At 49.6% G+C, this 12,848-nt stretch overlaps 1 protein-coding gene across 2 annotated transcripts in view; it reads right to left on the minus strand.

Annotated features, from left to right (window-relative positions):
- RAD54L2 (RAD54 like 2) overlaps nt 1–10,861 on the minus strand; it is a 52,304-nt gene extending 41,443 nt beyond the window's left edge. For both annotated transcript variants that reach the window (XM_084902260.1, XM_084902261.1), the window contains exon 1: nt 10,626–10,861. The gene's annotated coding sequence lies outside the window, so the exon portion shown is untranslated. The remainder of the gene's footprint in view (nt 1–10,625) is intronic.
- Between the last annotated feature and the right edge of the window lie 1,987 nt (nt 10,862–12,848).

The following is a 12,848-nucleotide window of genomic DNA, read 5'->3' on the forward strand; positions in this document are numbered from 1 at the left end:
CCGAAACTGGTTTGGCTCAGTGGTAGAGCGTCGGTCTGCGGACTGAAAGGTCCCAGGTTCGATTCCGGTCAAGGGCATGTACATTGGTTGCAGGCACATCCCCGGTGGGGGGTTTACAAGAGGCAGCTGGTTGATGTTTCTCTCATCAACGTTTCTAGCTCTCTATCTCTCTCCCTTCCTCCTCTCTGTAAAATATCAATATATTAAAAAAATAAAATAAAATAAAATAAAGCTTTTTAAAAAATAAAAAATAAAACAAATCAAGCTTTTCTACACAATCTGAAATAGCCACTGCAGAGTCAGTAGGTGAAAAGCGAGTCCCCAGACTCACAGACCAGACAAGGTCACAGTCTCTCGGAAGGATCTGGGCTGAGAGCACCGTTGGGTCAACTGGTGAATTCAAATTTGCCCTAACCAGAGCGTGCCAAACCACCCAGTGACCCTCCTGAACACAGCTACCAACATGTGCGACACAGGACTCTGCCGAGGAGGCTTCTGAACTGCCAGAGAAGGAAGGGCCTTTCTGAGAACACAGAGACTGCAGAGCACATTTCAGAGCAAAAAAGATTTTTTAAAGAATATATTTTATTGATTTTTTACAGAGAGGAAGGGAGAGATATAGAGAGCTAGAAATGTGGATGAGAGAGAAACATTGACCAGCTGCCTCTTGCACACCCCCTACTGGGGATGTGCCCGCAACCCAGGTACATGCCCTTGACCGGAATGGAACCTGGGTCCCTTCAGTCCGCAGACCGACGCTCTACCACTGAGCCAAACCGGTTTCGACAAAAAAGATTTTTTTAAAGAATTGAACACTTCAGCGGAAACCGGTTTGGCTCAGTGGTAGAGCGTTGGTCTGCGGACTAAAAGGTCCCAGGTTTCATTCTGGTCAAGGGCATGTACCTTGGTTGCGGGCACATCCCCGGTGGAGGGTGTGCAAGAGGCAGCTGATCGATGTCTCTCTCTCATCGATGTTTCTAACTCTCTCTTCCTCTCTGTAAAAAATCAATAAAAAATACTAAAAAAAAAAAAAAAAGAAAAAAAAGAATTGAACACTTCAAAATGGTGAAATGTACGGTATGTGAATTATATTTCATAAGGAAGGAGAAAATTAAACTCCCCCTCCCTTTCACTCTAAAAAAGAAAAGAGCCCAGCCAGTGTACGACTCTCCAGGGCAGAGGAAATCATTTTGCCTGAAAAGGCTGGTGAAGGCTTCCCAGAGGCGGCGGCAGGCCTGACAGTTCCAGGACAAACACTTCCTTCAGGAGAGCGCGATGCCACCCGCAGGGAGGGCGGACTCCTGCGGAAGTCAGTTCTGGGGACCAGAGGCCAGGGGAGTCGATGGGAAACCCACTGCAGAGCGGGGAAGCAGACGGGCCAGGACCTTGCTAAGGAGTGTGAAGACCTTGCTAAGGAGTGTGAACTTTGTTCTATACAAGGATTGGCAAATACATGGCAGTTGGCACCACTTTTCCTGTCTGCCCGGCAGACATAACTATATGTCACTGAACCCTTCCCTGCTGAGCTCAAGCCCTTCTCTGACTCAGTCTGTCCACGCAATCCTGCCCCAGCCCGCATGCCTCTAGCAGGAGGAATCGCTAAAGGATCACGAGCAGGGATGTAGCATCAGAAACTTGTTTGGGAGCAAATGGTGCTGTGGTGCCACATGTGCTGAGTAGGGCATTTCTGAAACCATCTCCTCACAGCTGGTGGGCATTTCAAGGGGCTCAGTGGCTGCAGTGCTGTTCCACATACTAAAGGGTTCCGGGTTCAATTCCCGGTCAGGGGAGCAGTTGTAGAAAGGCGCATTTAGGAGGCAGAGAATCACCATAATGCAGAATCCTTGAAGTGAAGGTCAGTGTCTCCTTGGGTTTTTGTTAGGTTGTTAATCCTCACCCGAGCACATTTTCCACTGACTTAAAAAAAAAAAGATATGCCGAAACCGGTTTGGCTCAGTGGATAGAGCATCAGCCTGCGGACTGAAAGGTCCCGGGTTCGATTCCGGTCAAGGGCATGTACCTTGGTTGCGGGCACATCCCCAGTAGGGGGTGTGCAAGAGGCAGCTGATGATGAATTTCTCTCATCGATGTTTCTAACTCTCTATCCCTCTCTCTTCCTCTCTGAAAAAAAAAAAAAAATCAATAAAATATATATTTTTTTATTTTTTATACATATTTTTAAATATATTTTTTATTGATTTTTTACAGAGAGGAAGGGAGAGAGATAGAGAGTTAGAAACATCGATGAGAGAGAGTCATCTATCAGCTGCCTCTTGCACACCCCCTACTGGGGATGTGCCCGCAACCAAGGTACATGCCCCTGACCGGAATCGAACCTGGGACCTTTCAGCCCGCAGGCTGATGCTCTATCCACTGAGCCAAACCGGTTTCGGCAATATATATATTTTTTAAAAAGATATAATTTTATTGATTTGAGAGAGGAAGGGTGAGGGAGACAGAAACATCAATGAGAGATACTCACTGATATGCTGCCTTCTGCATGCCCCACACTTCAGATTAAGCCCACATCCAGGCATGTGCCCTGACAGAGAATCGAATTGTGACCTCCTGGTTCATAGTCATCGCTCAATCACTGAGCCACACTGGCTGGGCTATTTTCTTTCTTTCTTTTTTTTTTTTTTTTTTAGAGTGGAGGGAAGGGGAGAGACAGAGAGAAACATTTATGTGAGAGAGACACATTGATTAGTTGCCCCTGCACGCACCTCACCCAGGGCCAGGAATTGAGCCCACAACCAAGGCTGTCCTGATTGCCTCTTCTTTAGCAAACACACACATGTTCAATAAATATCTGCTGGGTGGGTGGGTGGAGAAAAGACCCCAGAAACTGTTTGAGCCCCATTTAGGTGAACGACTTCGCTAAGCCCTTCTGTGAGAGTAAATAAGGAAGACTCACCACCCTGCGAGGAGCACTACCGTGGCTCTCCCCCCTGCATTTCAAGATGAGAAAACAAGCTCCAAACTGCCCACGTTAAACAGCAGTGTCAGAGCTAGGACTGCAAATCAGGTCCTCACTGTTAAGAAAACACTGTTAATTTTTATTAGGGTAGAAAATAGCAAGGTAAATGTTTAAGAAAGAAAATGTTTTTATTAGAGACACACACTAAGTAACAATGGCTGACGTATAGCCAATAACAAATTTTTCTAATAAGTGGGGAGGATAATTTAAAGAAAAAAATGAGGAAATGTTGGTAATTGTGGAAATTGGGTACATGGGGCTCATGATACTATACTTCCTACTGTTGCATGTGTTTGAAATTTTCCATAATAATAAGCTACTCATGTGCAGCTTCCCTCGCTGCAGAGATGGCAGGGAGTGGGGAGTTGGTCAAACCGAGGGAGAAAAAGCAGCAAGGAAAACAATCTCTGTCCGGCAACAAGAATTCACCTCAGAGATGGTGTGCAGGAGGAAAACAGGACCAGAAACCAGAATCAAGAGACAGAGAGAAAGCAGTGGTAAGAGAATGGCAGTAAAAGTGCATTTTAGGTAAGGGAGGCAGGGAGAGGAAGGAGAGGCTGGAGCAGCACGGGAGGCCCAGAGCCAAAGTCACTATGGTTCTCCCTTGTATGCAGGTAAAAACAGAAAAGGGAGGGAAAGATAGAACGAAGCTAGGAGACACTGATTAACAAATCAATTGATCAACCAATCAATACTAGTGTACATGAAATAAACACATGACAAATGCTCATCCTCCTCAATGGGGAAATGTAAATTATTAATTATCTATGCTTCAAATTGGCAAAGATTAAAAATATTGATAATGTTCGGTGCTAGAGGAGAACTATAAATTGATACACTATTTATTGGATACTAGCTAGCAAACTTTTAAACCTGCTGTAGGAAATGGGAATCTGAGGGGCAGAGAGAGCTCAACTCAAGTGAGGCAGTGAGGCAGCGCAAACTGCTGGCAACCAAGACATCCCACTGTCCACAGCACAACCCCTGACACGGAGAGTCCAGGTGCAGGATCTCATTCTAAGTGTGTGTACAAAGTGTAACAATAGGTATACACTGTATACAAAGAGGCAGGCAAAGATACTATCTTCAAGGATGCTTGTAACTACAATTAAAACAAATGTCTATCACTAGGGACTAAAAAACTGATGCAAGCATACAATGTAATACTATGAAACTATTAAAAGGTATAATTAAAAAAAGATACGATTGATATATGTCCTAAACTCAGGAAAATACAAAAGCATTAAATGGGGGTCAAGGGGACGAAGCAAGTTACATAAGCGTAGATACAAGGTGTTTCCCATTTCTGCAAAGAGGATTTCTCTTTCTCTCTGTCTCTCTCTCCTATCCCTGTTTCTCTCTCTCTCTCTCTCTCTCTCTCTCTCTCTCTCTCTCACACACACACACACACACACACACACACACGTTAGCATACACAGTGGGGGTGGGAAATGTGGATAAATGCAGACCAAATTCTTAATAGTAGTTAACAATGAGACACTGAATTAGATTATTTTCCTGTTAGATATTTCTGCTTATGTATAACTCTCATCGACGGTGCTCTAAAACCTTACCTGGTGCTAATACCTCCAATGTGCCTAAGCTGACTAAAGTTGTCCATGTTTTAATTGCTTCTAATTTATACTGTAACAACTTCCTTCTCAACATCTCCACACTGCTTGCAGAAAGACTTCAGTTAACAGCTGCTTGCCACATTCAAAGTGCCTCTCGCTGTGTCTGTGTCCTTTTATCTCCTGTCAATGTTTATCTTTAATGCAGCCACAGCCCCTGTCATGCTTCCCTCTCCTCGGCCTGTACGCTGTCATCCGCATGACGGATACACCATGCAGCTTTGTTAAGTTTCCTCACATCTGGCTTCAGTGGAATTACTATGTGGTTTGATCAGCGATGAAATGAAATCAAAGTAATGTAGGTAGTATATTCTCTCAGTTATTTACCACTAAGAAGAAATGACATAATTCCTGAACGTCTAGGTTAATAACTCAGAACACACAGCCTCCTAACAGAATATACCAGTTTCAGTGTTAGCACAATATTAGGCTGAGCAAAAAAACTAGTAATAAGTTCAAATTCCTAAATAAAGTTTGGGCAAATAATCTTATAGTATCCTGAATATGACAACAGTGAACTCAGCCGAGTCTCCAAAAGGTCCATCAGCCAACAAAAGTCACAACATCCTAGTGTTGAATCCACTACGCACTCCAGGGCGGGCCGGTGTTCGCCTGGAGACCTTGCGGCCCAAGCTGGCACAGTCCCCCGTCTCCACAGGAGGACCAAGTGCTCAGGTCAGGAAGCGGTGGAAGATCTGGACGGCGCCATGAAGAACTGCTACCTTCTCTGCCAAAGGGAACTTCTGCAAGACCAGAGGGCAAGGACTAGCCCCTGGCCTCAGAATTATGGACATATGAAATGAGCAACACATTTTCACAGCAAACTAAATATTCCTCTTAGCCACCTGGAAATAGGAAGGCAGAGGAATGCTGTCTTTGGGAATACAAAGATCAGACACGGCCATGAAATCAGAACTGTCATCAGACCACTAACTCCCCAGGGATGCCTTCCTGTCATGTCATGTGCTGCGGTCATTCATCTGTTCACTCAACCAGCATTCACTGAGCAGCTAGTACTCTGTGTCAGCAGTGGTTAGGCACTGGATATAAAAATAAGTAAGACAAAGTCCTGCCCTCAAGTAGGTCACAACCTAGGCATGGAAAGCACAAAAATACTACAAGTTAAGAGTACAGTGTGATTATGAAGAAAAGCTCACCGCCACAAAGGCCACCCAAAGGAGAGGTTTTCAGCTTAGTCTGAGAAGCAGCAGGGATGCTTTGAGGAGGTGCAGTGCCTGAAGTCCCGGGCATGGGACGGGCACGCTGGGACCTTCCAGGCGCTTACCAGGGAGCCCTCAGGCCAGAGGAGTTGTGGCTGAGGAGCGAGCAGGCCAGAAGACACCAAAGAGGCCGGCTCATAAAGGTCCTTGGGAGATGCTGACACAGAAACAACGAGGAGCTGGATGTTCACACTATTTCAAGGCCAAGGAATATTATTTACCTTTAACTGGAGTTAAAGACCACCTAGCACAGAGTGGATTTGACTAAGGAAGACTAGAAGAGATTTAGAGCCAGTTATTTTGAATCCCTTACTTATTTTTCTCTTCCTTTCCCCCCGCCCCTCACAGGGAAAAAATAAAACCGAACAAGTCTATAACAAAACTGTGAACCTTCTGTTCATCAAAAATATTTCTGAGCAGAGTGCTAGATTCTATCAAAGTAGCTCAAATTAGAGAAAGATGACATCTGGAGACTTTCCAACACCTGGCACCCTCCAGGCAAAAAGACTGATGGCAACAGAAGCTAGAGAAACATCCAAAATAGGGGCCACCCAGACACAATGCTGCTTGGCATACCCTCACACTCTGCCAACAGGAATGCCCACTGCTCCCCAAACAAGGGCATGCCAGTTATGTCTGGCTTTTCCATAGGAACTTCCAGGAAAAAAACCTCCCAGTGCCAGGAATAACCCTGGACTCTACAGTGTGGACTCTTGCCCACCGTGCACCTTGACAATTCTCTCACCTGCCCAGGGTGCCAATGGGTGAACACAGTAGGCTGCTTTCCTCACCAGACAAGGAAACTGAGCCCCTCATCCATGCACAGGACAGGGCTCAGCTACACTCCTACTACTAGTACCACTGAGAACGTGCCACCATCACTCACTACCTAGAGTAACTCGTAGCAGCAAGCCCTGACCCCCACGAAGCCCCAGACCCTCATCTCCAGTCCTCACCACACCTGCAGAGAAGGTTGTATTAGCCCCATTTTACAGATGGGAAAACAATGAATAAAAAACAAGGCTGAAAGAGGCTACCAGCTTACCCAGGTCAAAAAGCAAGCAAGAGTTAGAGGTGGATAACTCCAAAGACCATGCTCTTCCTACTGTACTAAGCATCTTAGAAGTTTCCTAATAAAATAAAACCTTTAAGCCTTCTTTCAAAAAGTTTCTCAAGTTCATCCATTTGAGCAAGAGATAGATAAATCATTTCCTTGAGCAATCACTTTGCCTTCAAAGCAATAAACAAACCAGAAAGCAAAATAAATAAATAAATAAACAAACAAACAAACAAACCAGTTTTTATTTTCTTAGAGATATTTCAAAGAATGTATTTATTGCCCTGGCCAGTGTGGTTCAACAGGTTGAAAGTTGTCCCCTGCACTCAGGGGTCGCTGGTTCAATTCCTGGTCAGGGCACATGCCAAGGTTGCAGGCTCAATTCCCAGCAGGGGGCCTGTGGAAGGCAACCCAATCTGTTTTTCTCTCATATCAATGTTTCTCTCCCTGTTCCCCCCCTTCTTCTATGTAAAATCAATAAAATCATATATATTTTTAAAAGAATGTGTTTATCCAATTGCTTTGATTTTAAATGTCTTCATTTATTTTTGGTCAAATATAGAGGAGTTAGAAAAGAGAGCAAAGGACAAAATTCCATTTTACTAGATCAGAATAGAGATTACAATTAAAGCAAAAACCTATTCAAATATAATTTACATTCTATTTTATGCAGTACAAATTAAGAGCCAATTTCAAACAGTGTCTTACCTCCATCTTATTCTTCCTGTTCTAGGGGCCAGCACTCCAAGTGACCAGCAAACTCCCAGCCTACATACAGTGAACCAGACAATGGTGCTCCCAAAACCCAATGGTGCTCCCAAAACACACACATACACACACACAGAACCTGTGAATCCTCCTCATCCAGACACACACACCAAAACAAACTGTTTGCCTGTGGTCTGTCTGCACTAAGTTCCCAGGTGGATTTAAATAAAACAATCCATACCAAGTGAACACATTACAGCTAATCTTTTTCTATGGAAATATATAAAGATAATCAATGTCACTCATCAAAATCAATCCTTTATAAAAACCTTATTCAACAGCTTTACTCATCAGAAGCTTGATATACCTGAATCGCTTCTTCCTTCTGAGACCTACAGCCACTCTAAACTAAGAACTACTCTTACTTACTAAAGGGTCAAAAACATCACCATGGTGAAGGTGCCCAGCCCAGTGCCCGGCAGAACTCAACAGACATTGGTTTATGAAGAATGGATTTCTTAAGACAGAAAAATTCAGAGAGAGCCGAGACCGGTTTGGCTCAATGGATAGAGCGTCGGCTTGGGGACTGAAGGGTCCCGGGTTCGATTCCGGACAAGGGCATGTACCTTGGTTGCAGGCATATCCCCAGTAGGGGGTGTGCAAGAGGCAGCTGATCGATGACTCTTTCTCATTGATGTTTCTAACTCTATCTCTCTCCCTTCCCCTCTGTACAAAATCAATAAAATATATTTTTTTAAAAAATTCAGAGAAACAAAGAGAAAGAATACAATTGGCCCTAACCGGTTTGGCCAGAAAATAGAGCATCGGCCTGCAGACTCAAGGGTCCCAGGTTCGATTCTGGTCAAGGGCATATATAATACGTTGGTTGCGGGCACATCCCAGTAGGGAATGCGCAGGAAGCAGCTGAATCGATGTTTCTCTTTCATCGATGTTTCTAACTATCCCTCTCCTTTCCTCTGTAAAAAAAAATCAATAAAATATATATATTTTTTAAAAGAATTGAAGGAACATGCATATTTGTTTTAATTAAAGGGAAAACAATCCCCATAACTATCAATGTAACTACAAACGGTCAAAATTACCTCACATCTCCCTGACTGTCCGAGCATGCTAGACTCCAGCTAGCAGTACCTCCAGCACTAATGAGCCCGCAGCGCTGTGCTTCTGATCCTGTGTTTTCCACAGGGAGGTTGCCATCCCATCCATGGACAAGACACCAACTTCTGCATGAAGACTACCTCCAGAGCGCTGTGCACAGCTGCTGGCCTGCCAACTGGAGTTTGCACACTCAGTGATGAAGAGGAGACACCCTTCACAGATTAAATTCACTGAACACAGCTGGCTCTTCCCGGGAGGATGAAGTCCTGTGAGAGCTGACAGTCACGACTTAACAGATCTGCCCGGCTGGTGTGGCTCAGTGGGTGAGTGCTGTCCCATGAACCAGGAGGTCACTGTACCATTCCGGGACAGGGCACAGGCTGAGGTTTCCAGATCGATCCCCAGTAGGGGGCGTGCAGGAGGCAGCGGATCAAATGATTCTCATCATGGATGTTACTATACCTCTCTCTGAAATCAATTTAAAAAAAAAAAAAAAAGATCTAACAGATTCAACAGAATGACTTCATAGCAGTAGGAAAAGTAAAGCTCCATGAGTGTAGGGATATAAAGAATTTAAAAAAATTATTAAATTAATTGGGTGACATCGGTGAATAAGACTCCATAGGTTTCAAGTGTCCAGTTCAGTAAGGAATCCTGTCTATTGCATGGTGAGTTCACCGCCCCGTCAAGTCTCCTTCCGTCACCGCAGATGGACGCAAACAAGAACTTTTAACAACATAAACCGCTCAAGTTTTCACATCCCTCTCCAGAGCTGCGAAGCCATGACACCAAAGTAAGTGAACACAAGCCTAGACTGAGATTTCTAAAAACTGGACTAAAAAAAAAACACCCTCCCCTAGAATGTACATGTACTGGGGAGGTCTACTACAAACAGCAGCCACAGGGCTGCAAAGCAAGTATGAGTCACGATTCACACACAAAGGAGGACGAGACAGGCAGGAGGAGAGCTCTGACCCCGCACGCCCCGAGGACGTGCTTGGCTGCGAACCCGTCCGCGATCGCTCCCGTCCGGACCCGGGGTAGGAAGGGGGGGCCGCACGGCGCTCTCCCCGGGAGCAAACTCACTCCAACCCCCGGCCGCCCCTCGCAGCCCTCACCCGGCGCCGGCCGCCCGGGGATGGAGGCTGGCAGACCGGAGTCGCCGCGCCCCCGCAGCCGGAGGTCAGCCTCCCGCGAGCCGCTCCCGCCCGCGCCGCCGGGGCCCACCGGAGCCCAGGCTCCAATCTCAGCAGCCCGCCGCCCCCGCCCTCAGCCGCCCCCTGGGCCCGGGGACCCTCCCGCGGCGCCGCCCCGCCTGGAGCGCCGGGCCGCCCGGGCCGCGGAGGGAGACTCCGGCTCCCGGCTCCCCCCGGCCCAGCGGGGCTCGGCCTTTCCAGGAAACTAACCGCCGGCGACCTCGGGAAGCGGCTCTCCGCGCCGCTCCTCCCGCACGCCCCGCTCCGCCAAGTTTCCCGGCCTCGGGGCGCGGGGCGGGGGAGACGGACCAGCCGCGCCGCGCCTCGGGTCCGCGCCCCCAGAGGCCCCGGAATTCCGAACGCGAACCCCGCGTTCGCCCCACAATGGCCGGCCTCCAGGGCGTCTGCCCCGGGCGCTGGGAGCGAGCGCCGCCGGGGCCAAGCCTCCGCGCCCCCGAGCCTCCCTCCCCCGCCACACACCCCCGACATCCAGCCGCCGGGCCCGGGGCGAAGCGAAGGTCCCCCAAGCCTCCGGCCCCCGAGTTCCCCGGGTCCGACCCAGCGCCCCACGGCCCGGGCCGCCGGGACCGGCTGGCTGGCTGGCTGGCTGTCCCAGGCCGCCGGGCCCGGGCCCGGGCCCGGGCCGGGTCCCCTCCGGGCCCCATTGTTGCGGGTCCCGGCGGCCGATCGGGAAGCCCGGCCGGCGGCGGCACTCACCTCAGGCGCCGCGGCTCCGGGCCGCGCCGGGCCGGGCAGGGCCTCGCGCCTCGCGTTCCGCTGCGCCCGCCTCGGCGGGGTCCGGGCGGCAGGGGCGGGGGTGGCGGCCGCGGCGGGAAGCAGCCGGCCAGGCCCGGGCGCCGCGCACTGGCTCCGGCCGAGCGCCTGCTTCTCTGGCGGCGGCGGCGCTCGCAGCCTCAGCTCGCGGTCCGCGCCTGAAAGCGTCCCCCCCGCGGCCCGCGCGCCCGGAGGCCCGGCCGGGAACACACGCCGCCGCGAGGAACGTTCCGCCGGGAGCCGTGCTCCCCTCGCGCTGGGAACGGTGCAAATCAGGGGATGGGAGTGGAAGTGTGGGTTCCCAGACTGTGCAAAAGAGAAACCAGGCGAGAAAAAGAAAAGATCCAAACTGGAAAGGAAGACGTGAAATGGTTTCTGTTCCCGGGTGACATAACCTCTTACGTGTAGAAAACTCTCAAGATTCCACACACGAAAAAAGGGAGAGCTGATAAATTAATTCAGCAAAGTTGCAGGATACACAGCCGACACGCTTAGCTGCATTTCTACGCCCAGACGCTTGAGTGGAGCCGCCATCCCTCCCCGCACAGCGCCGTCTACACCGCGGATGCCGGTGTCGGGAGGGCGGGCGGGGGATCCCACCCGGGGATGCACCAGGGCCGGCCCGACGGGAAGGGTTTGCACCCCGCCGGCCACCAGAGAGGCGCGCTTGCCGCTCGGTGCTTCCGGGGAGCCTCGGTTCCTCCTCGTGCCTGCGTTGGCGGTAACCTTGAGGGCTCCTTACGATTGAATGAGTGGATGGACGTGTCTGGCGCGGAGAAAGGGGGCTCAGCGTTGGGGCAAGGCCATTGCTGATGCTCCCAATGGCTATTGCCACCATCGCCTCCTGCAGAGGCCGGCACAGCCTTCGGGGTCTCTGAAATTGGTGCGCACCATGTAACTCGGGTTTCCCACTCCCTGTCCTGTTTCTTGTTAGCTGAAGCTGTCTTCGGAATTCCCTGGAAAAGAAGCCGGCACAAGAGAAGCTTTCTTCCCTGACCGATGTGGCTCAGTGGATAGAGCGTCTGCCTGCGGACTGAAGGGTCCCAGGTCCGATTCCCGTCAAGGACATGTACTTTGGTTGCTAGCACATCCCCAGTGGGGCGTGTGCAGGAGGCAGCTGATTGATGTTTCTAACTCTCCATCCCTCTCCCTTCCTCTCTGTAAAAAATCAATAAAATATATTTGAAAAAAAGAAAGAAAGAAAAGCTTTCTTGATCACTGACACTTAAGAGATTAAGGGCGCAGGTTCTGCTTCCTCAAGTTGGCAATTGCTGCCACGTGGGCCCCAGTGAAGGACAAGAGCTTACTGTGTCTGCCTGACTCCACCAACAGGCCAGGTTCTCCCCCTCCTCCTCCTCCGCCTTCTCCTCCTCCTCCTCCTCCACCTCCTCCTCCTCCTCCTTTTTGTGAACACTGGCCAGATGAAGAAAACATTCTGACAGCGAATTTTTTAAAAAAGGTTTTGCTTTCCTCATAAAATCATTGGCTTAAAAAAATTCCCTTTTTCTCCTCTCCTCCCTTTTCTTCTGGGCCTTCGCACCTCTAGCATCAGACGTACCTAGCAAATCTATTATATATAATGGCTAAGTGACCTGCCGTCCCACCCACAGGCCGGTAGGCGTGGCACTCACTGACCACTAGGGTTCAGATGCTCAACACAGGAGCTGCCAAGGGACAGCAACTTTGCAGAGTGCCCTCTCGGGCTCGGGGACCCCTGGGGGATGTCGCACTGCGGTTTTGGCCGGAGCCCCTCAGGCCAGGCAGAGGGACCCACCTGCCAAAGGGACCCGTTCACTCTGCAAATGCCCTTTGAGCCCCAGTGTAGCCCTAGGCCCAGCTGGCCAGGAAGGTAGGGAAGGAGGTCGGCTCAGGGAGTGTTCCACCTTGCTGGCCACCTTCTAACTAATTCCCTTTCAATGTGCACGAATCCATGCACCGGGCCTCTAGTTAGGATGAAAAACCACAGGTTGTTCCAAACGAGCAATGGAAAGAGACAGGCAGAAGGCGCTGCCAGAAAGGATCACAGCTTTAGGTGTCTCAAATGTTCCATTCTCACTTAGTGCCTTGGTTCCTGAGACCCGGGAGGGCTTAGCTGGCTCCCCAGTCTCACTGGTCTGGAAAGACTTCACGGAAAGGCGCGCTTCTGTCCGCCACTGTGTCTCCCTC

Source organism: Pipistrellus hanaki (assembly GCF_964339955.1).
Source record: "Pipistrellus hanaki genome assembly, chromosome: 13".
Classification (NCBI taxonomy): Eukaryota; Metazoa; Chordata; class Mammalia; order Chiroptera; family Vespertilionidae; genus Pipistrellus; species Pipistrellus hanaki.